Source organism: Palaemon carinicauda, chromosome 21, assembly GCF_036898095.1.
Source record: "Palaemon carinicauda isolate YSFRI2023 chromosome 21, ASM3689809v2, whole genome shotgun sequence".
Classification (NCBI taxonomy): domain Eukaryota; kingdom Metazoa; phylum Arthropoda; class Malacostraca; order Decapoda; family Palaemonidae; genus Palaemon; species Palaemon carinicauda.
In genome coordinates this window covers 124,162,732-124,176,842 of record NC_090745.1, presented here as the reverse complement: position 1 = coordinate 124,176,842, position 14,111 = coordinate 124,162,732, and the positions used below count along the sequence as shown (strand labels likewise).

Genomic DNA, 14,111 nt, shown 5'->3' with positions numbered 1-14,111 from the left:
CAATGGGTTCTGAAAGATCATCGAGCTATCATGAATAACCGAGGGAAAACCTCGAAATTGCAACAATAAAAGTAAAGAAGTTGGACAGCAAGGAGGAAGAAAGGAACGGGGAATGGAGGTAGAGTAGACTGCTAAAAAGCGAGTGCAGCTAGGGGCAGGAGGGACACAGCAAATACTAAATAATGACAAGAGTGCACCGCTTGAGGTGCACTGACGACTTTATGCGAGGCTCAGAGCAAGTTGAAACTGCGAAATCTACACCAAACAGTACAGGTTTGTTGGTAGCTAACTATTTAAGCTCTGAAGTTTTATATACATATATATATATATATATATATATATATATATATATATATATATATATATATATATATATATATATATATATAAAAGCTTATTTACAGTCAAATTAGAATCTCTAGCTGAAGCAAAGACTTTTTCCATGACAGAAAAATCATATCTAAATCTGTCACTTCAGAAGGCATTGTCCTACATAATAATACAAAGCGAAATTAAATACTACTCTTTATGTAGATGCATCTAAAGGTATAATACGCTCAACTCTGATATAATCGGAACTAGTTCACAAGAAAAGTCCATCAAAACTCCACTCCAATTTGCTCAAAATATCATTCTCTCAAAATTAAAAAAAAAAAAAAAGGGAGAGTCTTCAGTTTTAATCATTCAAGAAACCAAAACATGACAATCTGCCATGAGAGAAAACCAATAATTATGAAAAGTACCATTTTGAACAGCAACAAAATTGGTTGCAACTTCAAGCGACTGAAGAGTACAATCAAGTAATTACCAGTCTAATATGTTGGTTAAATTTATAATTTGCTAAACTATCAAACCATGCTTATCATAAGGAGCAACAAAATGCCACGAATTGATTAAAGTACAGTAAAACGTTAAACCTTAAATTCATATATAAAATACTATAATAATTTACACAATTAATACACTTCTCTTTAAACTTCTTACCTCCAAAGTCAAAAGTGTGCATACGTTACCTCCATTTTTGCTTCAGTTTTACGGTATTGAATATGTTCCAGATTAACTATCCTCTGACATAACTGTAAAGAAATTTAAATCCTACTAATAAATAAAACACCCACCTTCAAATATTTAATTATACTTCAGTATGCTCCAGTACTGGAAGTATAACTAGCTAACTAAATTAGTTTTGTTGTGATCTTAATCCTATGAACATAATTCCATATACATTCTAGCTTATAAAGTTTAAATTTAATAAGCAATTTAGATAAAACATTACCTGAATTTGATTTCAATATCACCTAAAAATGATATAAAGACACGCTTTGGTTGCAACGTGATATATTCATTATTTTGAGAAGTACCTTAATATCCATTATAGGAAAATATGCTTCATATCAGTTCATCTTTATCCAACAGCACATGTTTACAAAAGCTACATTGAATAAGACTAAGATGCCCATAATGTTTTAACAAGAGCAAACTGGTTAGAGAGAAGACTTGAGAACCTTGTTGTGATAGATGGTTAAGTTTTCCATGAAGTATGTAATTTTGATTTGATTTGGAGACACGTTTGGCTATGAACAAAGCAGTGAGCGAGTAGCAACAAAGGGTGATGAATTTTTAAAATCGACAAATTGCCAGACTACTGGCAAATAATGTCCAATTAGTAGAGAAAAAGGCTTCATGAAGGATTCAAAGGCCTATGCTAGGCTACTCTTTGGAGCAGAATTTTTCACTAATAAAACTTATGATTTTAATAAGGAGTGACCTAAGAAGAAGAAATTAATCAGCAAGGTCACTTACCTGTTAACCCTAGAGATTCCATACCTTTAGTGCTGCACCTCTGGTTATTAACTCAATAACTTAAGAAATTATCCCCAAACTGGCGTCAGTCATACTTCTGAAAACAATGAAAATATTAAAATGGTCAAAAAGCTGCATTTCTGTCCAGACCAACTAAATTGAGACTTGATGATCAGTTATAAATTTATGTAAAATATTGGCAATTAAGATAAAGTCCCATAAGCATCCTTCAAAAACCCATAATGTAAAACAAATAACAGACAAATGTTCTTAGTATAGCTCTTCTGATATTCTACCAACAGACATTCGAGAATTTTATACCACATAGAGCCGATAGAAACTGGGTAGTAATCAGCAGGAATAAAGCTGCCACAGGCTCATTCTGGTAGACTATGGATTAACAAAAATCCCTCGGTTCAGCATAAAAATATAAATAGAAATAGAATTAAAGAATGAAATTAACAGTCTTCCCAAAAAAAAGACATTGCAGATAAAATAACTATTTAAATAAAATAGCTACTTCTACAACTTCTATAAGGAACGCAAAACAAATGAGCTAACAGGGTTGCCCTTCCCTTGGTACAGAGATTGTGCCAACTGATCTATGGATAGAATGAACTCTAGGTTTACACAAAACTAGGTACGAATTTGTGGGTAATCATCCATTTAAGTACAAGAATTGTATGTAAAATACTTTTTTTTTCCTCTGGGCAAATTGCTTTTTTTTAATTTTCAGCCGAAGTATAAACCCCAAGCTACATCTCTTGGTTAGAAATAATTATTCAAAGTAAAATCTGATCTATTCCATTTCCAAAAATTACTGTAGAATTCAAGTCTCTACATACAGAAGTCTATCACTCACTAAACTGGGCTTGGTCTTGAGGTCAATAACCTAGAATATTGAGGGGGAATTCTACCAGATATAATACACTCAAATTCGTAATAAAACAGTGTCCAATTCACTGGTAAAATCACACAAAATTTCTTTCCAGTCAAGTCAAGGCAATATATATGTTATTATCAATAATGTTTGATGCAGCTCTATCAGTTAAAACCTACCTAAAGTGCAACTTTACAACTAAAACAAATAAGCAATATTGATAAATGTTCCACCCCGAGAAAGGATTATATCTGTGCTGTTTTAATACACTGGCGGCATATTAAAGCTATAATATCTCATTTGATGCTTGCAATGACTCACGAGTTACAAAAACTGGGCGTCCAGATATTTAAGAGAATTACAGCACACTATGAGATACGAATGGTTTCAAGGTATTGGAGCAAAGATGCATCTCAACAGTGTCTTCTTGAGTTTTCAAATATGCAGCCTCAACATTATATAAGAGCCCCTCACATGAGATCAGAAGGTCTGATGATATGAAGGCTTTCAAGAAATGTCTAAAAAGATGATAGTTTAGATTTGACAAAACACGGATTACCCTATATTATTTTCCAACTATTTAATGAATGTATACGAAAAACAAATCTTTTAGGTTTTGCAGGACGTAGGGTTTTCGTGTGTACGACAGGATCAGGAAAAACCACCCTTAGAATAGAGTAAACAAGTAAAGTAAGATGTCATGGACAAACTCTAAACAATTATAGAAACCAAAGCATGATCAAAACTCCCCAATTGGATAATTCACGGGAAATGGAGAGTACACCGATCAAAGCAATTACCAGACTTGTTTGAGACCTCATGATTATCTCACACCCAGGGTTAAAATTAGTTAGATTTTAGCCCATTCGGTAAGAGAAATAGAATGCCAACTGAATCAAATGTCTTCATTCTTCACACATTACACAGAGTTCTCAGAAAAGCCTTTAACTAATTAAAATAAACCAAATACTTTGATATAACTGATGTCTGAATAAAGATTACCTCTTACATATGTGATTAAGTTGTGCTTACATAATAATCCTTCCTTTCCTGTGTCAATTCCATGGTACTAAATGAGTACGCTAGATGTCTCCAGTCTTCTGATGTAGCTGTAAAGAGAATTACACCGAATCAATAAGTTGTTGGAGAGCCTTAAAAGTTTGATATTGTACTGTACTAAAATATGCATTAACACAAAGATACTTTACTACATTCGTTGTTGTCAAGAGTTACATTTACCGGTTTCTTCGGTTTTTCACAGAACAATTTTAAATTTCTGATATCCCAATTCTTTAAATAAATATAATCTAAGAATTTCAAGACTGAATACATACTGTACATTAGAATGGTAATTAGTTTGCTGCAATATATCCTTTTGATAATTCTTTATTAAATTCATGCTTGAAATTTATGCCTACTTGAGCACAAACCCTGCACCAAAAATATTGTAAGGTACCAAATACATTGTGAGATACCATTATCATTAGGTAATTCAAACCAGATCATAGGGACCTGTTCCCCTATAGGGAAGACCAGAAGGATCCGTTCTGAAATGAACAGAAATTTTTTATTGTAAATGAAAATTCTTAATGAGTGTGAGAACTTGAAAGGTAAGTAGGAAATTAATATATTCACTGTAGGTTAAAATTGTAGACATTCACATGAAAAACATTAGGACCTGAAGTACAAGTCTCCAGCCTCCCTTTTATTTCTCCATCAGGAAGAGTCATCTGTAGATGCCAAGAGATTTGTCGAACGACTTTGAAGAACATTCTTCAACATCTCTTCCACCTCTGTCCCCAAAGCCAGGACTTTCAGATCAGGCAAACGTGATATTAGTATGCAAAAGGGTGTGGGGAGCCGATATTTCAAGATATAGTAGTAAATAACAGCCTCAAAGGACATTCACTACCCAAGGCTCAGCCCAGAGTCTCTGCAGAGTTGCCCCGAGTCCCTGCAGCGTTGCCCAAAGGACATTCACTACGCATAGCTCAGCCATGTATCTACCAGGTTGCCCAAATGTCAGACAAGGCACCCACTACACGTGACAGTATGCATATGATAAGGCTGCCATTAGAATTTCCTTCTCCCTCCCCCCCCCCCCCCCTCCTGCCATTGGGCGACTCGAAATGACTGTGAGAGCACAGGCTTCCTTCGTGTGAAACAGGCTACAGGTATGGCCAAACTAAAGGGCTTGGCCGTAAATCCCTTCGAAGCCACATGGCCCTTGATGGACACTGTACACTGGATTAGGGAGTCTGCAATGCAGTTCTCTACTTCTCCACCGCTGCCTACACATGACTCTTGCCAACATTAGACTCATAGGATATGAAATGTGGCCACCCTCACCGATGTGTTACAGAGCACCAAAACTATCTTTGAACCCACTTATTTTGAAGATTGGGACATCATGGCATCCCTTCTCTTCAAAACAGAGTTGGGTCTCTGGTTCGATGACTGCTGTGCCAGGAAGGTCACAGACTTTCCACCAGACCCCACGCGCCTCTCTTACTTCAAAGACTTTGGGTTCATAACCCTGTTGATGTCAGATGTACATCACTGCACCCAACCAATGGACAAACCACGAGACGGCTTAGCGAGAGGCCATGGCAGACAATTTCATGGCTGCTAACTATGAGGCTGAGAAGGACGTGACTTCCACCATGGTTATGTCCAAAGAGTGTCCCCATCAGGACTCATAATGACATGTTAACCAGAGGAGCTGCACAAAATAACGTTGAACAATGCCAACTTCTCAACACGTGTTATGAAGTATTGCGGTCAGGGAAGGGAGCAGCAGTCCACCATCCATGTAGGAAGGCGAGGGAGGGTGCCCAAGATTCTCCAAGACTACGGGTAAAAGGTGTACTGGGTCATGTAACTGTCCCATTTACCTATGTCCTAGGGTTGAGACACAGGGTCGAGGCCCATGGCATGGAGCTGCAATGGGTGTTCAAAGTCTGGCAACGACACAGGTGGATCACAGCTCTGACACAAAAGACTGTGGTTGGGGGCTGCAACACGGGGGTGTCAGCCCCTTTCTCAGCCCCGATGGAACGAAGAATGGAGAGATGGCTCTGCCCTGGAACCACTCGGCTTTCGTCCATCCTTCTCCGAAAAAGAGGGCGTCACAAGGAGCCCTCTCCTTTAGACTACGAGTGGCTTTCACGGACCTTTACGATTCCATCAGAATCAGAATTGGAAATCAGATGTGGTGATGAACAAAGAAGAAGAGTTGGAAGAGGAAGAGGAACGTTCGTGTAAGTTTCTTTCCTCTTGATCCTTCCTTCACATTAACTACTTAAATTTACAAGAATAAGAAAAACGAATAAAAGGTTAATCATTCATATTTCATATTTAAATTGTACCATTCGCGACAATTTTACCCATTAGTTTTGTAGATTATTAAATTTAAACGTAAGGGAAACATTTTCAGCAGAAGGACCAAAATTAAGAAATGTACACACATGTATACACATAAAATGACCCGTCGAACATTTGAATTAAACCTCTGTTTGATTAAGATCCAAATAAGTTTGCAAGAGCACATGATTGAATATTTTCCGATCACAGAAATTCATACACAAAATATTTTCGAAAAAAATTTTTGCTTTAAATATTATTCATACAATACATCTTATAAGACACTTAAATTTTCCTGGATATTATGTGGCTAACTTATCAGTTACCATTACTTGAAATATATAATACCGTATCCCGAGTTAATCAATCTCCCTCACTTTTTCAAACAATATGATCCATTATTCCATTATTAATTTTCTCTTCCTGATCAATGTTTTTTTGATTTGCACAAAACCAGGATTTGTTTATTCCTTCCCTATACACGAACTATTAGTCACCCGAGAAAACAAGAGAATCTGCATGGCAGATCTTTTAAATATGGGTAACATACCAATCTAAAAAAATCCTAAAAACAAATTGTCGAATTAAGCAACAAAAGTAAGCACGACTATTTACCAAATACCTTCAGATTCTCCATAAACAGTTTAAAATACAAATTCACAGAAACAACTTGATACTTCCGATAGAGATTGCTTGGAGTTGATCTGAGTAATTCAGTTCTGTCTTCCACGACTAGAAGAAAAAAGAAGATTGATTACAACGACCAGTCACAACTCACAAGCTGAGAAAAAAAAAAAAAAAGTCCGTAACCAGCTGAAATACAGCAACCAAGGATCCCAAATTCTCTGTCTCAGATTCTCGATTTCAGTAACGTTGCGTCACAGAGATGCTAGCGACATCTGTTGGCGAGAAAACAATACAATATATTAGATTAAGACAAAGACTCAGTGCTTCCAATGAAAGGATTTAACATTAACATCTTAATTATTAGATATTTACGTTTCTCGTTTTTAAGGTCTTAATGTTAAATTCTTATACCGTGTATTCATCGAGAGAGATGTATTTTCATAACTATTTTAGCATACCACACACCTACATTCCTGATTTTTAAGATCTTAAATGGAAAAAATTAGCAAGTAAAATAGCATTTACGAAGGTAGGAATTCCAAGAATCAAACAAAAATATTAAATTTCAATAAATTTGATAACCCAAATAACACCAATAAGACAAGTCATTACCCAGCATCATCTGCTTTAGAGTTTTCATTAACCCATGCGTGAAAAATACAATTCGATTTTGGTATATTGATAAAGTAATACCATTAATGGAGGCATTAAATGTGGTTTAATTTATGAAAGGCGAGTAGAGGAATCATATATTTTACGCTTGATAAGTTTGGATTAGCTTCGATCAATCATAGTTGTTGAATTCAGCTTAGACTAAAGGCATCTGAAGACATAGCACTTTGGCTTCCTAAGTACACACGGGTACCGTCTGTTTGTCTCAGTATCTCCGTCTCCGTGTGTTTCTGTGTCTGTGTCTATCTCTATCTGACACCGTCCCCATCTGACACCGCCTCCGTCTGTAGTGTCTGACACCGTTTCCGTCCGACCCCGCCTCCGTCTGTAGTGTCCGAGACCGCCTCCATCTGACACCGCCTCCGTCTGCCTCTATCTGACACCGCCTCCGTCTGTAGGGTCCGACACCGTCTCCGTCCGACACAGTTTATGTCTCCATCTGACACCGCCTCCATCTGTCTCCGTCTGGCACCGCCTCCGTCTGTAGTGTCCGACACCGTCTCAGTCCGACAGTCTCCGTATGTCTCCATCTGACACCGCCACCAACTGCCTCCGTCTGACACCGCCTCCGTTGATTCCAAGTGCGTGGTTGCTCATATTGCCTCATTAACCTGAAGCAAATTAACTTTTTTTTATGTATCAATGAATAGTTTCAACTAAGCAAAGGGAAAATCACAAAACCTCTTATACTACACCAGAGAGATCTCTACCTAATAAAATCAATAAAACCTGAAGTAAACAGTAACAATAATATTAATTTTACTCTTATGATAATAAGGAACCGTTCAAATGTGATACACTGACCAGTAAATTAGAAGACAAGAAAGGAAGCCCATTGAATGTGGTACTCTTGTACGGCAAGTTTTTTTTTTTTATTATTGGTGAATTAGAGTTTTGCACTTTCATATATCCCAAAATCACATTACTCAACTGTCGTATCTTTATAAAAGAAAATCAGCATCAGTTACAATTGATTAGGAGTATTATCATAATAGTATGATAAATAATATTTTTCTAAAGGTCCAGTGGGACAATCTATTTATTTTGAGTTTTAGATTTTACCATAAACTTGTGATGATGAGATTATAGTAATGTAACTAGTGATCTCATTGCGTACAGCATAGTTGGAGAACTTAATTTTCTAATACTGCACCTAAATTTGATATTTTCAAATTTGGACATTAAATTTATCATCATCAAAGGGTTCTTTTCTTAAGAATTGATTTAGAGCAAATGGGGTCACCTCCTTTCCTCTCTCATTCTAAATTGAATTACCTTATTTTGTAAAGCTTTATCATATTATAAGTAGGTCATCAGTTTTGGGGATCAGAAACGAGAGAGAGAGAGAGAGAGAGAGAGAGAGAGAGAGAGAGAGAGAGAGAGAGAGAGAGAGAGAGAGAGAGAGAGCATGTATCGCTTTACTCAGTGATCTCATTCTATAATCTTATTAGAAAAAAAGTGATAAAGTGCTTGAGCCACGGCCTGATTCAAACGCTACCTACCAGATGTTGCACGAAGATGAAAGCAGTGCCAGAGAGAGAGAGAGAGAGAGAGAGAGAGAGAGAGAGAGAGAGAGAGAGAGAGAGAGAGAGAGAGAGAGAGTTAAAGATTTTTTACGTCTCAAAGACATTTTAGTCCATCCGTGGAGACTGTTTACTCTTGGGTAGAGCGAATTATTTTACACTTATAGTTTCTATAATCTTGTACAATATTATTATTATTATTATTATTATTATTATTATTATTATTATTACTTGCTAAACTACAACCGTAGTTGGAAAAGCAGGTTGCTATAAGGCCAGGGGCCCCAACAGGGTTAAATAGCCCAATGAGGAAAGGAAACAAGGAAAAATAAAATATTTTCAGAACAGTAACAAGATTAACATAAACCTTTCATATTTAAACTATAAAAACTAACAAAACAAGAGAAAGAGAAATTAGATAGACTAAAGCGCCCGAGTGTACCCTCAAGAAAGAGAACTCTACCCCAAGACAGTAGAGGATCATGGTTTGATTTTGGAGTGTTGTTCTCCTAGAAGAGCTGCTTACCATAGCTAAGGGTCTCTTCTACCTTCACCAAGAAGAAAGTAGCCACTGAACAATTAAAGTTCAATAGTTACATCTAGGGTGAAGAAAATTGAGAGAGAGAGAGAGAGAGAGAGAGAGAGAGAGAGAGAGAGAGAGAGAGAGAGAGAGAGAAAACATTAAATGATACTAATAATAATAAAAATGACGTGTCATACTGTAGCAACACTGTACGAGAGTAAACAGAGGCTATTTGGGACAATAGAACTACTAATTATCTCGTTCAGCCTTTGTATCATGTAGTAAGGGATTACCACTTACGGAGCTAAGAGAATTAGCTTGTAATGTTTGCTTTCCAAATACGATACCCTTACACACTCTTTGTTTGTTTAAGAAAAACAGAGGAGTTATGAAAAATATGATGATGGAATATTTTAAAGAAATATACTTACCAAATTCAATTTCGAAATTCGAAACTGTAGAAGTCATGCTTATAGTCGGGGTAAGTTCTTTTTCTTGTCTTTATCTATATATAGTTATGTTTGGATAAGGGCTTAATTGTATAGACTCTTAGGTTAACTAATAACTAATTCGCTTTCATTAAAATTTAAGATGTTTTCTGAATACTTCGGATGACATTCAGAGGAATTATTTTAAAAAATACTTTTACCCAATTTGGTTTTGAAATACGAAACTGTATTATCAAGATCATAGTTCGGTCTAAAATGTATATTTTTTGTCTTTTTCATATATTGTTAAGTTAGGATAAGGACTAGAATCGATGGATTATCAAGACGCCTTTCTTTCCAGAAGCTGATTTAAGTTTTAGTGATTGTAGGACGAGCTGAAAAAACGTCTCTTGAGAAGACACAGACTGGACCTGAACTAGTGACAGCAGCGTGTGGTTATTTTTATGAAAAAGTAAGGCCAACGCCAAGGCTATAAAATGGATTTTGACATAGGGAAAATCTATTTTTTGGGGGGTGAGATAGCCATGTAGTCCCGATGGAAGTTCCTCTGGGCAGCTTCTACTTCGGATATTTCCTACGAGTGATATACCAGAGAATTTTACCTGTAAAGGTATCACAGGATTACTACCACCTGGAGCGACTATCACTAAAGATATCGTGTATGTAACAGGGACGTGTTTTTTATATTTTAAATACAGAGCTGAGCTCCAGGAGATTAGTACCATCACAGATCAGTAGGGGGTATACTTCAATGAAAAATCTTTCCGAATCGATTGATAAAACCTTCGCGGGACTAAGCTAACTTTCCCTTTTTTCTCCACTGAATTACTCTTGGTAACATCCTTCCTCCAAACTTTTAATATGCTCTCAAAGACATTTATTTTCCTTCAGGATTTGTTTCTTTGAAAGCAAGAGCTCCTAGCCTTTTTGTTCTTCTGAACCCCTTAGGCATCTTTATATCAATTCCCCTGTAACCCAAACATTAAAGAATCAAAAAGAAAAAAAAAAAATTTATACTGCAATATAATTTCATTATTCAATCTCAATGCAAATTACCTCATGTATTGCCCAGTACTGGTTATTCTCTTAGATTTAATGTACCCTAGAAGAGTAAATATGTTATGGTGGCCTGATTGGTAAAGTCTCTGACTGGTGATTGCCAGAAAGGGGTTGGAGTCCTGTTCATACTCATTAGTTCCTTTAATGTCAGAAACCTTACCATCCTTGTGAGCTAAGGATGGGGTGTTTGGGGGAGCCTATAGGTCTACCTGCAGAATCACCAGCAGCCATTGCCTGGCTCCCTGGTCCTAGCTTGGGTGGAGAGGGGGATTGGGCGCTGATCATAAACGTATATGGTCGTCTCTCGGGCATTGTCCTGCTTGATAGGGCAATGTCACTGTCCTTGCCTCTGCCATTCATGAGCGGCCTTTAAACCATTTAACTGGGAGTGCATGTATAGGTTAGGAACAGCTTCAAAGCAATGCCAGCATTTTTTTTGGATGCATCAAACAAGAAACTTAAAACGAAGAACAGTAACGACTTCCAGATACTGTAAACTATATGTATATCCTAAGCGCTAAATGATAAAAGTACAACACATACTCCTTGACCAACCCCACGTATAAATTCTCATTTTAAACCAGAACCTGAGCAACACTCGCGTCAATAATTCTAACACGGCATGCCCGTCTCTTCTTATGTTTATATTCTATAATACTACTTTTTATTCCCAAGACAGCGGCGACTCAAAACAGAAACCTGATCTTTTCTCTACACCTTAAAAATTCTTGTTCCTTATCTCTCTAAGTCACATTTAAATGCCTAGTGGCCTGACGGAGTTTACGCGGCTTACGTCCCTTGAGTGGGTTCGTCGCTTGCTATAATAGGCACTAAAATTCGCATATCACACCAAAGGATAAAAAACTGCTAGAAGGAATGTCCTTTAAATTATAGTCCAAAGTCATCTTAGGTTACAACGACTTAATCAGGCTAAAGGGCACACACTGCTTAAAATTTTGTACGATTAAAGAATGCTTATTAGTCTAGTAAAACAAATGCGGTATAAATCTTAACATAAGTACTGGCGGGAAAAAACACAAACTTGGAAAATACTAGATAGCAGATCTGGAATCTGATTCGAAGCGGCAAAAGCTATTAATCGGCGAAGAGACCATTCCCTGCAGAGGCGCACTGCAGGGTCGGTTTTTGCTGCCTATTATTCTCTACGAAAGAGTGATGTCATGGACGCTTCTGTGGGGAGAGAGAGAGAGAGAGAGAGAGAGAGAGAGAGAGAGAGAGAGAGAGAGAGAGAGAGAGAGAGAGAGAGAGAGAGAGTTACAAGGATTTTTGACGTTTCAAAGACTTTAGTTCATCCAAGGACAGCATATTAGTTCAAACGTTTAGTTTCTTTCATCTTGTTTAACTTATTCAGAGAGAGAGAGAGAGAGAGAGAGAGAGAGAGAGAGAGAGAGAGAGAGAGAGAGTACTGAAGATGACCTTTGAAGTGAAGTTGAGGCAACATGTGTGAGGGCAAAGATTATCTTGCATTTAGAGCAATAGTATACTAGCGATGATTGACAGATATGAAACTATAGCATCTTTGGAAAATATTAGAGAAAAATTAAATAAAATGTTATTACATATACATAGATGAAAATAAAATCAGTGAAATCAAATTATAAAGTCCAACTTGCATGACAAAACAATTAAGAGTTTAAATAAAATAAACTGCAAGATAGAGGAACCAAGTAGTAGTTGCCGATAAAAAAAAAAAAAGAGGAACCAAGTAGTAGTTGCCGATAAAAAAGAATAAACAATCAAGACAGCCCAAATACGAGGGACCAAACCATAGGAGATATGGAGACCTTAGTTATAGAGACCTTGAATACTATTATAAATCCTATTTAATGATGCTTTGTAACATCAAATATAAAACTACTGTGACCTTTATATATGTGGCTATTTTAGTCAGTAACGTACCCAATTGTCTGGTATGTATATTTTATTGATAAAATAGTAGTAGTAGTAGTAGTAGTAGTAGTAGTAGTAGTAGTAGTTCAGGTTCCACGTTCCAAATGAGGCACAAGTACCCGGATATTAATCATGATAATCCTTACTTAACCATATGGTACTGTACAAAGCAATACAATATAACAGAAACCGTAAAAATGCTTATAATATGAACAGTTACGCTCGTTACATCACATTAATGCTACTACTATTGCTGCTGCTACTACTACTACTAGTACTACTACTACTGCTGATGCCCTGGCACTTCTACTGCTAGACTAGTATTACAATTCAGGTACTAGTATTACTACTTTGGTACTACTATGCTAGTATTATTAGTCTGGTACTACTACTACTACCACTACTCTGGTAGCAATATCACTACTCCTGCTGTAGTATTATTACTACTACTACTACTACTCTGGTACTACTATTACTACTGCTAGTGCTCTTCCTGGTCGTGTGATTCTGGTAACGTTTAGGTTATACACTAAGATAACAATGAAGAGGCTGAAGAAGTATTGATTGTCTCAAGTACAAGGACAAGAAAAAAAAAGTCACTGATAAGAAAGTAATTGGTAATAACCATGAAAATATTGGAGGTAAGGGTAAAATTAAAGTTCAATAATAGTACAGATAGAAGCATGGACATTAGAAGAAAAAATATATTGAGATATAAAAGGATAAGTCTGTCTGACAACAGTCACCTTCAAGAGGATTCAATAAAAACAATAATAATAATAAATTAATAATAATAATTAATAATAATGATGAATGATAATAATAAATGAAAACAATAATAACAACAACAGCGAACTGTGAGAATCAGTGACAAGCAATTAAATACACATTGAATATCACCCATTATGTGAGGAAGAAGTTTCTGTCCTTCCAGATCTTTGAAATTCTTCAGCTTTTCTGTTTCAGGTGTTTTTAATTACCGTGTTGATGCTATTTCTCTGCAATATGAGAAGATATAACTGGTTTAATTATAAATTTCTTTTACGGCATGAGTATCTCTATATCAGAATTCTGGAGACTAAGTTTTTTGACGTAATGGTATTTCATAACCTTTTTATGTATATTTAGTCAGTAGAGAATGATAACATGTTATATCAATAAGAAAGCAAATGGTCAGTCGCACAAAGCTTACATCGTCTACGTTCAATAGCAGTTGTCTCTCAGACACTTCGTTATAATGGACCCCAGTTGAGAGTATTCTTATACAAAATCTATTTGATGGTTCCGGAGCAATATTTGTG

The 14,111-nt window shown here is 36.4% G+C and overlaps 1 long non-coding RNA gene across 1 annotated transcript in view; it reads right to left on the bottom strand.

Moving 5' to 3' along the window:
- Window positions 1–1,834: 1,834 nt before the first annotated feature.
- LOC137614780 (uncharacterized) overlaps window positions 1,835–14,111 on the bottom strand; it is a 76,275-nt gene continuing 63,998 nt past the window's right edge. The window contains exons 2-3 of the long non-coding RNA XR_011039156.1: window positions 3,686–3,792; window positions 1,835–1,900 (exon numbers count right to left, since the gene is read on the bottom strand). This is a non-coding gene — a long non-coding RNA (uncharacterized lncRNA). The remainder of the gene's footprint in view (window positions 1,901–3,685; window positions 3,793–14,111) is intronic.